The sequence below is a fragment of the Narcine bancroftii genome, chromosome 1, assembly GCF_036971445.1.
Source record: "Narcine bancroftii isolate sNarBan1 chromosome 1, sNarBan1.hap1, whole genome shotgun sequence".
In the NCBI taxonomy this organism is placed as follows: Eukaryota; Metazoa; Chordata; class Chondrichthyes; order Torpediniformes; family Narcinidae; genus Narcine; species Narcine bancroftii.
This window is the reverse complement of record NC_091469.1, coordinates 285110066-285124623: the sequence shown is the minus strand read 5'-3', so window position 1 is coordinate 285124623 and position 14558 is coordinate 285110066. Positions and strand designations below refer to the sequence as shown.

At 39.2% G+C, this 14558-nt stretch overlaps 1 protein-coding gene and 1 long non-coding RNA gene across 3 annotated transcripts in view; both read right to left on the bottom strand.

The window, feature by feature from the left end:
• The window catches only part of LOC138745306 (transmembrane protein 263), a 205677-nt gene that overhangs the window by 14036 nt on the left and 177083 nt on the right, over nucleotides 1-14558 (bottom strand). The gene's annotated exons all lie outside the window — the stretch shown is intronic.
• On the bottom strand, nucleotides 38-10163 carry LOC138745321 (uncharacterized). Its single transcript, XR_011346174.1, has 3 exons — nucleotides 10055-10163; nucleotides 3472-3527; nucleotides 38-302 (listed from the first exon to the last, which is right to left on the bottom strand). It is a non-coding gene; the product is annotated as an uncharacterized lncRNA (long non-coding RNA).

The following is a 14558-nucleotide window of genomic DNA, read 5'->3' as shown; positions in this document are numbered from 1 at the left end:
TGAGAATCTGAAAGATACATCTTGAGACTATAAAGAATGAATTAAAAAATAATTTTATTGCCAATTTACCATGAAGCAACTTAAAAGTTCAAGGAGTTTTTGACAATGAGGAGGAAAGTTTGTGGTGATGTTAATCCTTGTTTCACTCAACATTAATAGGCTTGACTGGTGGATTGATTTTTCAATCAGCAGTGAAAGAACTTGGCTTGCTGTTCATTATATGTGCATTTGCTTTGAAATCTGGTGCTGCTTTGTTCTTCAGTTTATCATCCAACACCACGTGGTCCGCATCTACAGGGGATCTGTGTGAACAGTGCAAGCAATAGAGCTTCACTTCAACCAATCAGACTTAAGAATCCTTTCCGGAGGCATGGTGTCAAAACAATCAAGTTCAAGTTTGAACATTTAATTCAAAGGTACATTATGCAGAGAAAACCAAAAGCAAGCACAGAAAGCTGAAAATGAGCAAAAATGAAATAAGGGATGGATGACAGATCAACCAGACTCAGAAAAAGTGAAAAAAAAATGTTCAAAAATGTAAAATCTTATTCAGTTTCAAAATTTAAAACTCTGAAGAAAAGTGAAATATAATTTTTTAGATAGATTTTAAATATTGTGCAATTTTTTTTAATAGTGCTAGTTGCCCAAACATTTTTTGGCTTGTATAATTGGTAAAATGTGCCTTCCATGCATTTGAATGCTCTCTCTCACTGAGAAACTTCTTTATCAAACTGCCTGTATGAGGAGCAATAACAACTCGGACAACAATCTAAATTTGTCTCGCACTGCACTCCATATTCAAAACACTGAAAATTGGTGTCCTACATTTTTTACATTGTCAAACACATACCTTCACCGTTACTCTCCCCACAAAAACTGGGCGACTCTTTGAAGAAAATCATCTAAACCAGTGGTTTTCAAACTGTCCCACCAAACTCACATTCCACCTTAAGCAATCCCTCTGCCATAAGTTCTCTGTGATTAGTAAGGGATTGCTTAAGATGGTTTATGAGTGGAAATAAAAAGTTTGAAAACCCCCGTTTTCATTGTACTTCATTGACTCGTTATGTGCACTGTTTCAGAACTCCAAAGGAAATGGGCCAATGACAATTTTTCTCAAGCAAAATATTTCAGTAACAATTGGGTCTAGAGCAGTGGTTCTTAACCTTCCCTTCCCACACACATCCCACCTCAAGTAATCCCTTACTTAATCACAGTGCACTGATGGCATAGGGATTACTTAAAGTGGAATGTGAGTTTAGGGGGCAGTTTGAAAATCACTGATCGAAACCATTAGCTTGGACTTTGTATTGGCATAGAACTTGATACTTGCATTCTTTTGTCACTTTGGTAGAAACAAACTAATTTACTTCTTTCATTCTTTTCTGTCAGTAGTTCTTTAACAATTTTTACTGTATCCCCTATGCATTGAAATACAGTAAAACCCCCGGTATTCAGCAACTATGGGGAATGGTAGATGCCAGATAAATGAAATTTCAGGTTGCTTGAGATTGTGTGTTTTGTGATTGGTGAACTATTTATTTTCTGAAATTTTTTTGCTGGTTAATTCTGGATAACAGGAGTTTTAATGTTGTTACTGCAAAATAATGTCTGTTTTTGAACAGGTGGAGTTGAAAATGAGTTTGCTACAAGCTATCACCAAACACTACCTTTAGACTTTTTTTGATGGTTTTCTTTTAAAGTTCTTCCATTACCACCCACTTTTAAGTTGTACCATCATACGTTTGGCATTTAATCTCCAATGCCTTTCACTTCTTTGAATATGCAGCACTAAATAAATCCTATTTCTCTTCCCAATGTTAGCCTCATGCACTCCAGCTGCATATTATTAGAAACCAAGCTGTTGTTTTTCTTCAGGTCCAGCGCCCAAAAGTTTAAACTTGGTTTAATTGAACTGCAACAAATTACAGATTCAAAATTTAATTGTTTACCACCACAAACCATGTTGCTCTTATATATTTCCTGACAGAATAAGTAATCGAGTCCAAGGGAGAAGATGTGACACCTGTTTAAAACTTTTAATGCTACCTATTTAAAATTAATCTTTCAAATTTGCAAAACTGGTTCCCATAAGAAATTGCAAAATGATCAGTGGAAGTGAGGAGAACATATTCCCTTTTTCAGTTCACAAGCATCCTTCGTTAGTAAAACCAGTCATAAAAGTTATCAACTATAACTAATCTGGCACTTTAATGCATATATTTGTTGGAAAGTGTTGATCTTCTTTAGCGCTGATTTGTACCTCCCACCAAGAACCGACATGTGCAAGGTTCACTTTCACACCCTCGTCCACATAAGCAGGTACTGATTCAAGTTCTTTGAAGACAACAATTAGAATTAGCTGCTCAAGATGATTAGGTCCACAAGTCCAAGTCCTAAATTGGGACAAGGCTAATTAAATGGGAACTTGCAGGGGTTGTGATTGGGAGAGGTGTTTGCAGTCAGAGGCATTTGGTGGTTGAAGGATTTTAAAAGTGAAATAGGGATTGTTTAGGGTGAAAGGCAAGGTGGCAAGATTTATGAACTCTGGCTGACAAGGGATATTGAGGTTCTGGCCAGGAAATAAAATGTGTATGTCAGGGATAGGCAGGCAGCTGACTGAAGAGCCTGCTTCCATTTGTTTTACTTTCTGACTCTGACAACTAATCTCCATCCTAAAGCCCACAAAGGAACAGCTGATTTTCCAGTAATTTTTTTTTATCATTAGGTGGTGTTTTGTGTCTCCCAAGAACCGAAAAGCCTATGTATCTGTAAAAGGATCTGGATAACATTTAGCATTGGATGCCATAGGAGCTCTTACTTAAGGTGGTAAATGAGTGGAAATAAAAAGGTTGACAACCACTGCAATATATAACACACTGCACAATACAAAACGTGAAAAATAAGGACTATTCATTGTGGTAAAGTTGCTCATTAGACTACTGAGGCATTCAGCAGAAGATTAAATTTGTAATTGCAAGTAACATTTGAGCACTTATCTTGAGCGAGAAAAGTGCAGATCCAGTTTAGAATGCTTTCCCTGAGGCAATCTGTGGCACCTGCATGCACCTATGATTGCCTACTACAAGGTGACATTGGCTTCAACATGAAAGTCCCCAATTTTCTCACATCTGCTGGAAATGACAAGCCATTTTCTGCAACATGAAAAGTAAAAAAAAACTTCCAAGAAGCTGAGACTTGAGCCAACTGTCTAATTCTGTATGATGCACAAATGACATTCCCTTTGAGGAACCAACACTCGACAAAACTGCATAATTTTATCTGCTGAATTTATCACGTAATTCTGCTTTAAAACTCTCTCCAAAGTTGGACCTAATTGTTTTCGGGATGTCTGGTGCTGCCCTTGACATTTGCTTCTGTCTCCTCATTGAAGCTAATTGTTCATTGAAATGGTGATAAGATATTACAGATTATGGAGGAATATAACTCAGTTGCTGCTCGCACATTTACCTTAATGGGTCGTCTCGGTTAGTGGCCATCTTGGTCATGGACATTTAAACACCAGCCTGTTCAGATTTGGGGAGAAAAAGAATTGGAATTGGGCAAGAAGTGGAAACATAATTTAAAAAGATCTTCAAATCTCCATAACAATGAGGATAAAGAGGAAACCAGACACAAACACCAGGTAGGAAATTGCTCTTTTTGTTTTTATACGTATCCTTCTTATACATATCAGTAAATGATATGTATAAGAACACTTTATGTTCTGTTTACTATAATTGCTGGAGCATTGCAAAGCATAACCCAATAATCAATTGTAACAATTGCCTCCATGAAGCTCCTATTCCATACACACAATAACTCTTCAATTAACTTTTGTAAAGGAGCCTGAAAGGAAATAGCAAGATCCTACAACTAATATTGCCAATTTATAGCAATAAATAGCTTCAATCTTCTAATGGCAATGTCAAGTGCATATGATTGATTATATTTGTATCATCACTTTTTTGGAGTTCAATAATTTGATTTTTCCCCTTAATTTTCCTTAAGATCCATTTGGTGTAGATTTCTGAAATGAAGTAGATTGAACATTAAGCTCAAGGCCACTGTCAAATGCAGAAAGCAAAATAATCACCAAAACAATTGACATTTTAATTCACGTTAAATCTTTTCATGTGATAGTTAAAACTAAAGGTACATTGAATAATCCAAAAAACATACAAATGAGAGGATATTTCAATTTCATTAGTACTTTAAAAATACAAAAAAACCCAAAATAAACTTCCTATGAATTTCATTTTTAAGTTTAAAGATACAGGACAATAATAGGCCCTTCCAGCACAGTAACAGGCTTTCCACTTCGTGCCCAAATGCAATACTGTGACCAATTAAACCTACTAACCTTGCCTGTCTTTGGAAGGTGGAATGAAACCAGGGCACTCGGAAGAAACCCTTAGACATGGGGAAAATGTACAAACTCCTTACAGACTGCAGCAGACTCGAACCTAGGCTACTGGCGTTGACTGTGGGAAACTTCTCAAACTTAGTGGTAAAAACAGAAATACTGGTAATGTGTGTCAAACTGAGCAGAGGGAAAAACAATTTATGCTTCAGGTTGAAGACCTTTCATCAGAACTCATAACTGGTTGTGCTTCCAGGTGCCAAATGCCCAGGTTCCTGTCCATATACATATTGTGCATAACCCTTTAATTTTCAAAATTGAAAATAGTACCTTAAAATAAAATTCATTTGCTGATATTCTCAGAACTCTTCATAGCTCAAAGATTTTCTTAACCCAACTAAAAAGATCATGTCTGATGATTAAGTTCAGGATTTCTACTATATTTTGATGCAAGGAATTGGCAGAGGAAAACAAAGAAGGAGGTTAAATGGCTGACTTTTCTTCAGAATTCCAGAGATACAACAAAAAGGGGAGAAATATGACCAGGCTGGTGGCCATCTTGTCAAATCTATATAATAACAGGTTGAAAATCTACTCTGCAACCATCAGAATTGGTAATTTTCAATAGATCGGCAAAGCATTACAATGCTCAATTCCATTGTGATTCAGAGAAACTGTGTCATGCACTCATTGGTGGTTTGAGGTGGGTATATCCTACAGTATAAAAGGTTGTATTCTATCATTTTAGAAGTCAGATGAAAATTCAGAATTTTGGAAACATTTAGCATGGAGTGAGCATGCGAGTTAATATTTCACCTAAAACACTAAAATGGTTTCTCGCTGACCATACGATACTTCCTGGAATTTTTATTTTCGTTTTTGCATTCACAATATTTTGCTATTGTGGTCAAGAGGCTTTTTCAAGCCTTAGTTAATTTTGCTAAGTTAATTGTGTTTGCATTTAATGCTATAACTAATGTAACTCAAATTGTTTCGGATCATTTTCTATGACAGTAGACCTGACTGATAGCCATGTAAAGTCCTCCACATTGATAATGAGTTTATTTCCATATAGGTTGTACAATGTGCATATGTACCAAAATTCTTACTTGCTGCAGCTGAACAGGCACTTTGTGAAAAAAACTGAAAAACTACAGTCGCATGTTTAATTGAATTTAAACCAGGCATTAAATTTAAAAAAACCATAATAAATATTCACGGTATTCCTGATGCAAAAAAAAAATGACTTTACAATAGTTCAATCTTTTTGTGGTGTCAGAGCAGTCTTTGGATGATGTATCAAAGGAAGGCTCCTTGATAGCTGTTGGAACTTCAAAGTTATTGGAAGAAACTGTTCTTGAACTTAGTACTGCTAGTCTTCAGGCTTTTGAACCTTCTGCCTGAAGGTAACAGTGAGAAAAGGTTACCACCACCTTCTTGAGGCAGTGCCTTATGTAGATGCATTTAATGGATGGAAGGTCAGAGCCTGTGATGGAGCTGGCTTTTTTCGTTCCCTTCTCGAGCCTTGTGCTTTCCTGGGTAGTCGAATCTCTAAACCAGTCTGTGATGCAACCAGCCCATACAATTTCTAAAGTGGACCTGTAGAAATTTGATAAAGAATTTGAAGACATGCCAAATTCTCTCAGACTACTTAGAAAGTTGGTACGACTTTTTCATTCTAATGAAGACTGTGGTGATGAGGTCATAATAGTGTCTATCCATTGGAACAAAGGGGAAAGACTTAGAAAGGAAACTCTTTAATTCTTCATAGGCTAACTTCTGCGAGTTGCCATCTCGTATATAAACTATTATGTGTTAAATCTGACACGTCTATTTATTTAAATCAGCAATCAATCTTTCCAACAGGAGTTAAATGGACCGAGATGTACAAGGTACTTTGACGCGTTGCTTGATGCTTGAAAGTTAACCAATTTCATTTATTATTAAACTCCAATTAAAAAAAAGTAAACCCAGAATGCACCTTTTACTTTCCAATTTGGAGTACTGTATATGCTGTTGCTCAGAGTACCAAATGTTGAAAATTAGTTCACAGCATCTCCATTTAAAAGGTCTTCATCAATGTTTCATTTGGATCAGCCTGTTGCTCAGTGAGAGCGCAACACAACAATCAAATCTTCCCACTTGGTACCTTGAATTTATTCCTCATTTCTGGATGCCTTGTAAGGAATACAAATCTTAGATTTTTTTTATTGGAAAGGTTTTCCTATGTTAAAAAAAAGTTATTTTATAACAATGTAATTCACATTTGCTGGTATGAAGAAAATATCATGGAGGAAGAAATGTATATTTACAAATAGAAATGCTATCTTTTCTTGGTCCACTGCCAAATAATTTTTTACATGGATGTCTGTTGCTTCTCTGTGAACACAACTACAGTCAAAAGCATGTGAGAGCAAATACAAGGAACTGATAAACACAAACAAAATATTTATGCAAGCTTTACATGTACATCAGAGTTAATTATTTCTATCATGACATGACTTTTGGTGGAATGTTTCATAATCATTCTGCTAACAAGAGAAAGACATCTGTTGCAAACACACCGTGCTATTCCAAAGAATGTAGGGTGATGGAGAAACATATAAATGGATCTAATCAATTAACATCACGTCTTGCTGGAGGGTTCTCATCAGAAATGTGGTATCCATTCTGGCAGGAATAATGAAAAGACCAACCATAGTAATGAGATTCATGAAAGGCATTTATCGTGCACCTTGAAATGTATTCTGCATCTCTGTTACATAAGCAGGTGTGGTTTAATAAAACAGCATTTAATGTAATTAATACATTAAAATGTGAGTAATGAGGGCCAACAGGTCTTATGCTGCTACATCATCCAGCTGTGCAGAGAACGATTAAAAAAAATGCCATAGCTACTGTTAGTTCTCAAGATAACTGAGCTGGAAATGCTGTTGAATACTGGACAAAACAGTTTAGCAAGGAGCAAAGGCCTATAACAAATGGGAATAAAATAACTCGTCAAGCTACTGAGTCATAAAGCACTCATCACTCAAACTGACAGCACACCTCTTGTCTTCAGTTTACACTTGTCTCACAGGCATCAAAAATTTTCTCAACTCATTATGCACGATCCATGGAAACAGCAAAATTAGGTTATTATTGAGATACTGAAATCTTTCCATCACAACAGTGAACAAGGCAAAAATGATAATTCCAAAGATCAATGCTGATTAGGAAGAAGAAATCATAACACAATAGAACAGATTCTACACTGGCTCTTTCCTCATAAATATATTAGATAGTGATGAAAAACCAGTGGTTTATTGAACAGTCAAATTTACTTTCCACGTTTTCCTGCAACAAATTGGTAGGAAAGCTTGTTTCATAGCTTTCTTATTAATATAAATAAACTTTTCACCATACAAGGTCAATTGTAAAACAATACTCTATTCACACATATTAACAACTCATTCCCAATAATAAATACCTGTCTATAAAGTTAGAATCATGTATTGATTAAATTGACAGTTGGCAAGTGGTCGGCTCACTTTTTTAGATTCTGTATTGCTCTTCAGCCATATTCAGTCACAGTAGGGCTGACTCAGTAAATGGTGACAACAGAACAAGCAATCAACCACACTAGCAAGTCCACAGGGTGGATGATCTTACTGTGGATTCATTTTTTCAACTGATTAAAGCTGAACTCTGGTTGGAGCCTGTTGATTCGGAATTATTCTACCTTGTGTGCAAGAGTACTGAATGGCAGTTTCATTAGCACTGGAGAATATTTGCATATTTCAATGTGCTGAGATAAATCCTGTATGAATTTAGAAAAATAAACAGAAATTGAATTTTTTTCACAATTACATTTTGCAAGATTACATGTATTATAGTACATATAGACAAATCAAAATGAAAGCAAGAAACTGGTTTTCCAGAGAAGAATTGAGTTCACATTGTTCATTATCTATGAAGCATCTTTAAAAGGTCAAATTCTACCCTATATCTAAATGTCATATTTCCAATACTTACAGTATTACAATGACATTTAAAGGGTCAAGAAAAAGGTTAAAATATTCCTATATATCTGTGCTCTTAAAATTTTATATTTTGCTAAGTTTCAGTGAAATGTCATTCTTCACTAGTTGACAGAAGGGTCATTCACTGAATCATCCATGTATGTTTCATAATGTTCAATTTTTAAAATTTCATTCCTTCATCCTTTATTTTTAAATCCCATTATCTAAAGTCTCATACCACTTCCACTGATCACCTGGAGCAGTTTAGTCTGTTTAACAGAAACAACAGATTAAAAAAAAATTACAAATACACCTTTACGAAGTCAAAATGTTAATGTCAAAGGAATAATGAAGACTACTGGTGACAGTAAATAACTAAATTTCCTTTTTTTACTTCAAGTACTATTCCAAATTTTTTTGCTTACTAAAAGGTATTGGAAAACAAATTTGTTTTAAGTGCAATAAGATCACCTTTGTTTGATGTTACTGTCAGATGAATTCATATAGATTCATTTACTTGGTCCAGTACTTATCTCTGTCTTCTTCTGCATTACTGGTAATGGGTTTTGTCTGGAACTTCACATGAACCTGGCAAGCCAAGATCATGTTATCTCAGAAGGAAAGTCAAAATGTATTCTCCTGCTCACTGGTTAAGGCTGTGGAAAATATGGGGCCCAAATTCTTTTGTGATGCTTGGATTATTCCAATATAGTTCAAGGTTACTTGACCTATCTGGCCTGCCTGTTTGTTTTCTCCATACAGCACCAGATTAATGTGTAAGAGAAACTCTGTTTTAATAAAAATGTTTCATTAAACTAGAGCTTCCCTCCCACATTCCAGGTAAAATATATGTAATTCTAAGTTTACATTTCTGCTCATGTTTACTGAGGTAAAATGAAAAGTATTGTTTAGTGTGGTATCCAGTATATCGATCCAAACATAATTAGTGCAGGAAAAAAAACAGTACACAGAGTAAAGTTACAATGACACATCAGTTCGAACAGAGTAAAGACAACATTATTTTACTATTTTGAGGTTAGTTCAGTAGTCTGTTAGTAGTGGGAAAGAAACTGTTTTGAATTTGCTGGTGCTTGATTTCACACTCTAAATCTTTTTCCCGATAGAAGGTGGAAGATGGAGGAAAGAGACATTTGTATTTTTCTCAGAGCTGCATTCAAATTCTCCACAGTTTCTTGTGGTCTTTGGCAAAGCAGCTCCTGAATCACAAGGTGAAGAATCTTGACAGGATATCTCGATGGTGTATCTGTAGAAGTTGTTGAGGGATGCAGAATTTTCTCAGTCTCCTAAGGAAGTGGAGACATTGATGTGCCTTCTTGGCTGTTACATTGGAAATATTTATTCCTGAGAACTTAAAGCTGAATATTATTTCCAGTGCTATTGATGTGGACAGGTGAGAGACATCAACTCCTCTTACTGAAGTTTATGACAAGCTACTTAGTTTTTCCAACTTTGAGAGGTTGTTGTTTTGAAACCAAGCCACTATACCCTCCATCTCCTTTCTGTATTCCACCTAGTCATTGTTTGTTGATTGCATAGCTCAGCTTAACCCCAACACAACCTATAAATTTGTTGACATCACCACCATTATATCATGGGTTGGTTTGGAAGCTTGATGCTCAGGAATGCAGAAGGCGACAGAGAGTGGCAACCTAGCCATCACAACACTAACCTCCCATCCACTGAAAATGTCGATGTGAGATGCTGCTTCAAGAAGGTGGCTAGCATCATAAAAGATCTCCATCACCCTGGTCAGGGCCTCTTCTTACTGCTACCTACGTCCCATTGTTTTACAAAATGGTGGAAACAATGGGTGTGATCTTTCAAAATTCCATAATTCTATTTCCATAGCTATTTAAAAATAAAGGAAGAGAGAAAACATGAAACCAGTTGGCTTGATATAAATAGCAGGAAAATTCTATTAAGGAAGTGGTAGCAGGGCATTAAATAAAAACAGATTGTGAGGAGGATGCAGGGAGTGAAACAGGAGGATAGGCTAAGTGGATAAGTGATGACATGGCAAATGGAATATAATGGACATCAAAATCATGGAATTCCCTTCCTAACAGCATTGTGGGTATATCCACATTTCAAGAAGGCATCTCATTACCACCTTTTCATGGGCAATTAGCCTGTGAAAGACACATACCATGAATAAAAATGAGAAAGATGGGTATTTTTCTAGTGCTGAGAAACTCTAAGATATTGGTGGTCAGTTTTCAGTTCTCATGAGAACACTGGCTAATAAGACTCAAAGAATTATAGAAGACCCTTTCCATCCAGCACACAATATCTTTGACCACTACTATCAAGAAGGGGATACAGGAGCATCAAAATTAGGATGGCCAGGCTGGGAAATGGCTTCTCCTGCAGGCTGTGAGATTGAAGAACAGAATCCTGTAACCAAGTAAATCATCCCAAAATATTTATATCCATTTATTTTAAATTAAATTTATGTGATTATTATGCACTGTGTATTGTATGGGCACCATGATCTGGAGAAGCACTATTTCGTCAGGTTGTATATATACAGTCAGATCGTAATACACAAACGTCCATGAATCAACAAAAGTAAATGTGCAGGTAGCGCAAGCAATTGGGAAGAGAAACAGCATGTTGATTTACTGCAGATACAAGAGATTGAAGATGCTGTAATCTGCAGCAAAATCATACTGCTGGAGGAACTCAGCAGGAGGCAAAGGGATATGGTTGACATTTCGAGTCAAAATCCTGCCTGTTCTAAGAGAACGTGAGTAGAAGAGTAAACAAGTTCTACTGCAATTACAGTATATATGGTTCTGATGAGACCAAAGCTGGAACACCAAGTACAGGTCTAGTCTCCCTGCTTAAGGAAGGAAGCATTAGCCGCACAAGAGGGAGCTGCATTTCTGATTTTACTTGTGTAAGAAAATAGATGTTAACTATTCTGATTAACCATGGTATACTGTACCTGGATATTCTGAAATACATGAAAATATTAATTTCTTTTGTGATAGGAGAAAGCTAATCTTTAATCTGAATGCAAATGTAAGTTAAGTTTTGTCAGCGGAGGGTATTTCTGATAAACAGCTGCATGGGAAGGGCCAAGAAGGTGATTGCAATGAAGTTATTACCAAATCAGAGCCAAACTACTGTGTGATGCAGACCTGGGGTGAGCCAAAAGGTCAATCAATATGGAATCTGCAGTAGCAAAAGCACTCTAACCACTCAAGCGGATGAAAACAAATGGATTCCTTTAAAAATCATACATGAACATTGACTGAGAAACCTTTATCTAAGTATCAAGATAAAAGGTGAACAAATGGAAGAAGGATTCACACAGGCTTAAAGATTGCTAAGAGGAAGAGAATAGTCTGTCGACGATGTCATCATGTTCCAAGAACATCAAGAGACCAAAAACTGTGAGCTACTTGTCAACAATTATCTGCTTGGAAGTTTTGAAATTTGCATCTCAAAACTTGATATTTTACATAAGTATTACTCATTAGTGAATTTCCCTTGCATCTACTGTGGCTGAGCTTGTCTGTCCTGCATTGGCCTTGTCAGCCACCAGTGAACCTGTAGCAGTCATGGACAGCCCCCTTCCTAAATCTTCATTTGCGAAGCCGAGTCATGATGATGGACTCATTATTGAGAAGCTGTAGGAACACAATGGGTAAGGCAGCATCAATGGAGAGAATTGGGCAGTTTTGTGTTGCGATGGTTGGAATCTATTTTTGAGATATGAAACGCTGACTTGTCCATAGCTTTGTGTGAATGGTACTGAACAGTGGAATCCCCCTAGCTTCTCATTATTTGGTCCAGATCCCAACATCCACAGTTCCTGTACTTCTTGACCACTTACAATTGATCATTTTGTCACCCATGAACCAGGCAGGTCTTAAGCTGCCAATCCAACTGGGATAGGACTAAGAGGTCAGTGTTGAATAATAAAATCAGACTTTAGGGGTGGGTGCTTGATTACCAGCCATACTGAGAGAGTGTTAACCCTTAGCAGAGACCGCAAGATGCTTTTCTAAGTTCAAAGTTTGAAAATAAATCAGATGTGAGATAAAAGTATTGTAGCTGCATACAAAGTTAAACAAGGCTTAAATGGATATTATTGGCAGAATGATTCAAGAAAGATCAAATATCCTTTGAACAAGTGTGATTGTACACCACTAGCCTACTGCAGTTGGCAACCTCTGTACCTGCAGGAGTGCACCGCCAGCCTACTGCAGGGGGTAACCTCTGTACCTGAAGGACTGTAAGGGGACAGGACAACACCTGGCCGACTGTCAATCAGTTGGCCTGAATGGATCAAGCCCCACCCGGTCAGGTGTCAATCACCCTCCGGAATATAAGCCTGCGCCGGCCTCCCGAGGCCTCACTCAGAGTTGCTGCAGCTACAGCCAGCATGGCTCTGTGGAAGTCTTGTGGATTAAAGCCTGTTGTACAGTCTTTACCTTGTGTGTGTCTGATTCTGGCTAACAGTGCACCACAATTTATCCACAAAATTTTCCCACGGCTGCCATGGAAAAACACCTGAGCGCAGGGAGCCTCGAAGTCGACCCAGGCCATCGGGAAGCCCAGACACACTTCGAGATCTAGAAGCATGCGGTTGAGGCAATCATCGAGGCGCACGCAGGCGGCATCCTGGATTCAATTCAGAAGAGGCTGGTCCTACTCTGGTCAAAGCTGGGTCCCCATGCCTTCCAGGCAATCAAAAGCTGCTCCACGTACAAGAGCACAATGGACATTCTCGAGAACTTGTACAAGCCCTCCATGAATGTGGTCTGTGCAAGGTACCTCAGCACCTGAGCCCAGCAACCCGCGGAGACGGCTGAGTCTTAACTGAGACACCTGCGAGAGTTGGCCCGACCATGTCTGGCTGAACATGGGGTAGGCGCAGAGGAGGTCAAGAGGCTGATCCAGGACGCCTTCGTCCGAGGGCTACACTCGAGGGCCATTTGGCAGAAGCTGCTGGAAGATAGTATCTATGCCCTGACCAAGACAGTGGAAGTGGTCAGAATCCTGAAAGCTACAGACCTACACATCGAAGTCTTCGATTCCAGGTTCCCCCAGGCTCCCTCATGCCCCTCTCACACTGCAGCTGCAGCCCCAGACCGAGCTGGGGAAGAGAACGTTGCTGCAGCAGGCGCCTGGATTGTGCCGAAACTGCCCGGCTAGGAACCAGTACTGTTCCCAATGCGGCAAGAGAGGCCACTTTGCTAAAGTGTGCCTCTCGAAACCAGCCAGCAGCTCAGCGGCCCTCTACGACCTCCCCACCTCCCCAGCGGACCCCTCCACGTGCGTGTGCCGGGCGGTGCCATTGTCCCCGCTACAACTTCCACCTTCACTGATTCCAACAGTGCAGCATTCGGCTCCGCCAGTGACAATTGCAGTGTGTGTCCCAAGCACCCAGATCTGCCCCCGCCTGCGCCGCTCGCCGAGAACTACAGTGATGTCACTTCCAGCAGACATAATGACGTTATTGCCTCTGGCCGCGATGACGCCACTTCCCCCGGCGCAACAAACATGACTGGGGAAGGAGGTCAGACATGCAGCAGGCCCCCACATGCTGCCGTCATCTTGGGCCAGGCAGCAGCCTAAATGGAGGGCTCCCGATGATGAAGAGAACAATGTGGTCAACACGGGCTACGACCAGGCTGCCCGACTGACGCTTTCCACGCCTCCAGACGCCATAAATCACCGCACACAATCGGAGAGTGATGACTCCGACCCTGAGACGGTCCTGGCTGCCACTACGCTGACCAGGGACATCCCTCACGACCTTGGGTGTCTATGATGGACGTGCAAATCAATGGACAGGTAACAAAATGCCTATTCAACAGTGGCAGCACCGAGAACTTCATTCACCTGAGCATGGCCCACTCCTTGAGATTAAAAGTCCACATGACCACCTGCTCGATTGCCACCACCACCAAGGATAAGACTGTTGGTACCCTCGGGCGCTGCTTGGCTTGTATAACTGTGGGAGGGGAGACTTACATGGGGTTCAGGCTCCTAGTCATGGCCAAACTCTGTGCCTCCTGGGTCTGGATTTCCAGTGCCACCTGCAGAGTGTCTCCCTTGCCTTCGGAGGCCCAAAACCTCCACTCACGTTACACAGCATGCTAACCTACCAGCCCCGGCCAACCTGCGGCCTCTCCACACTACGCATTACCCCACCGATG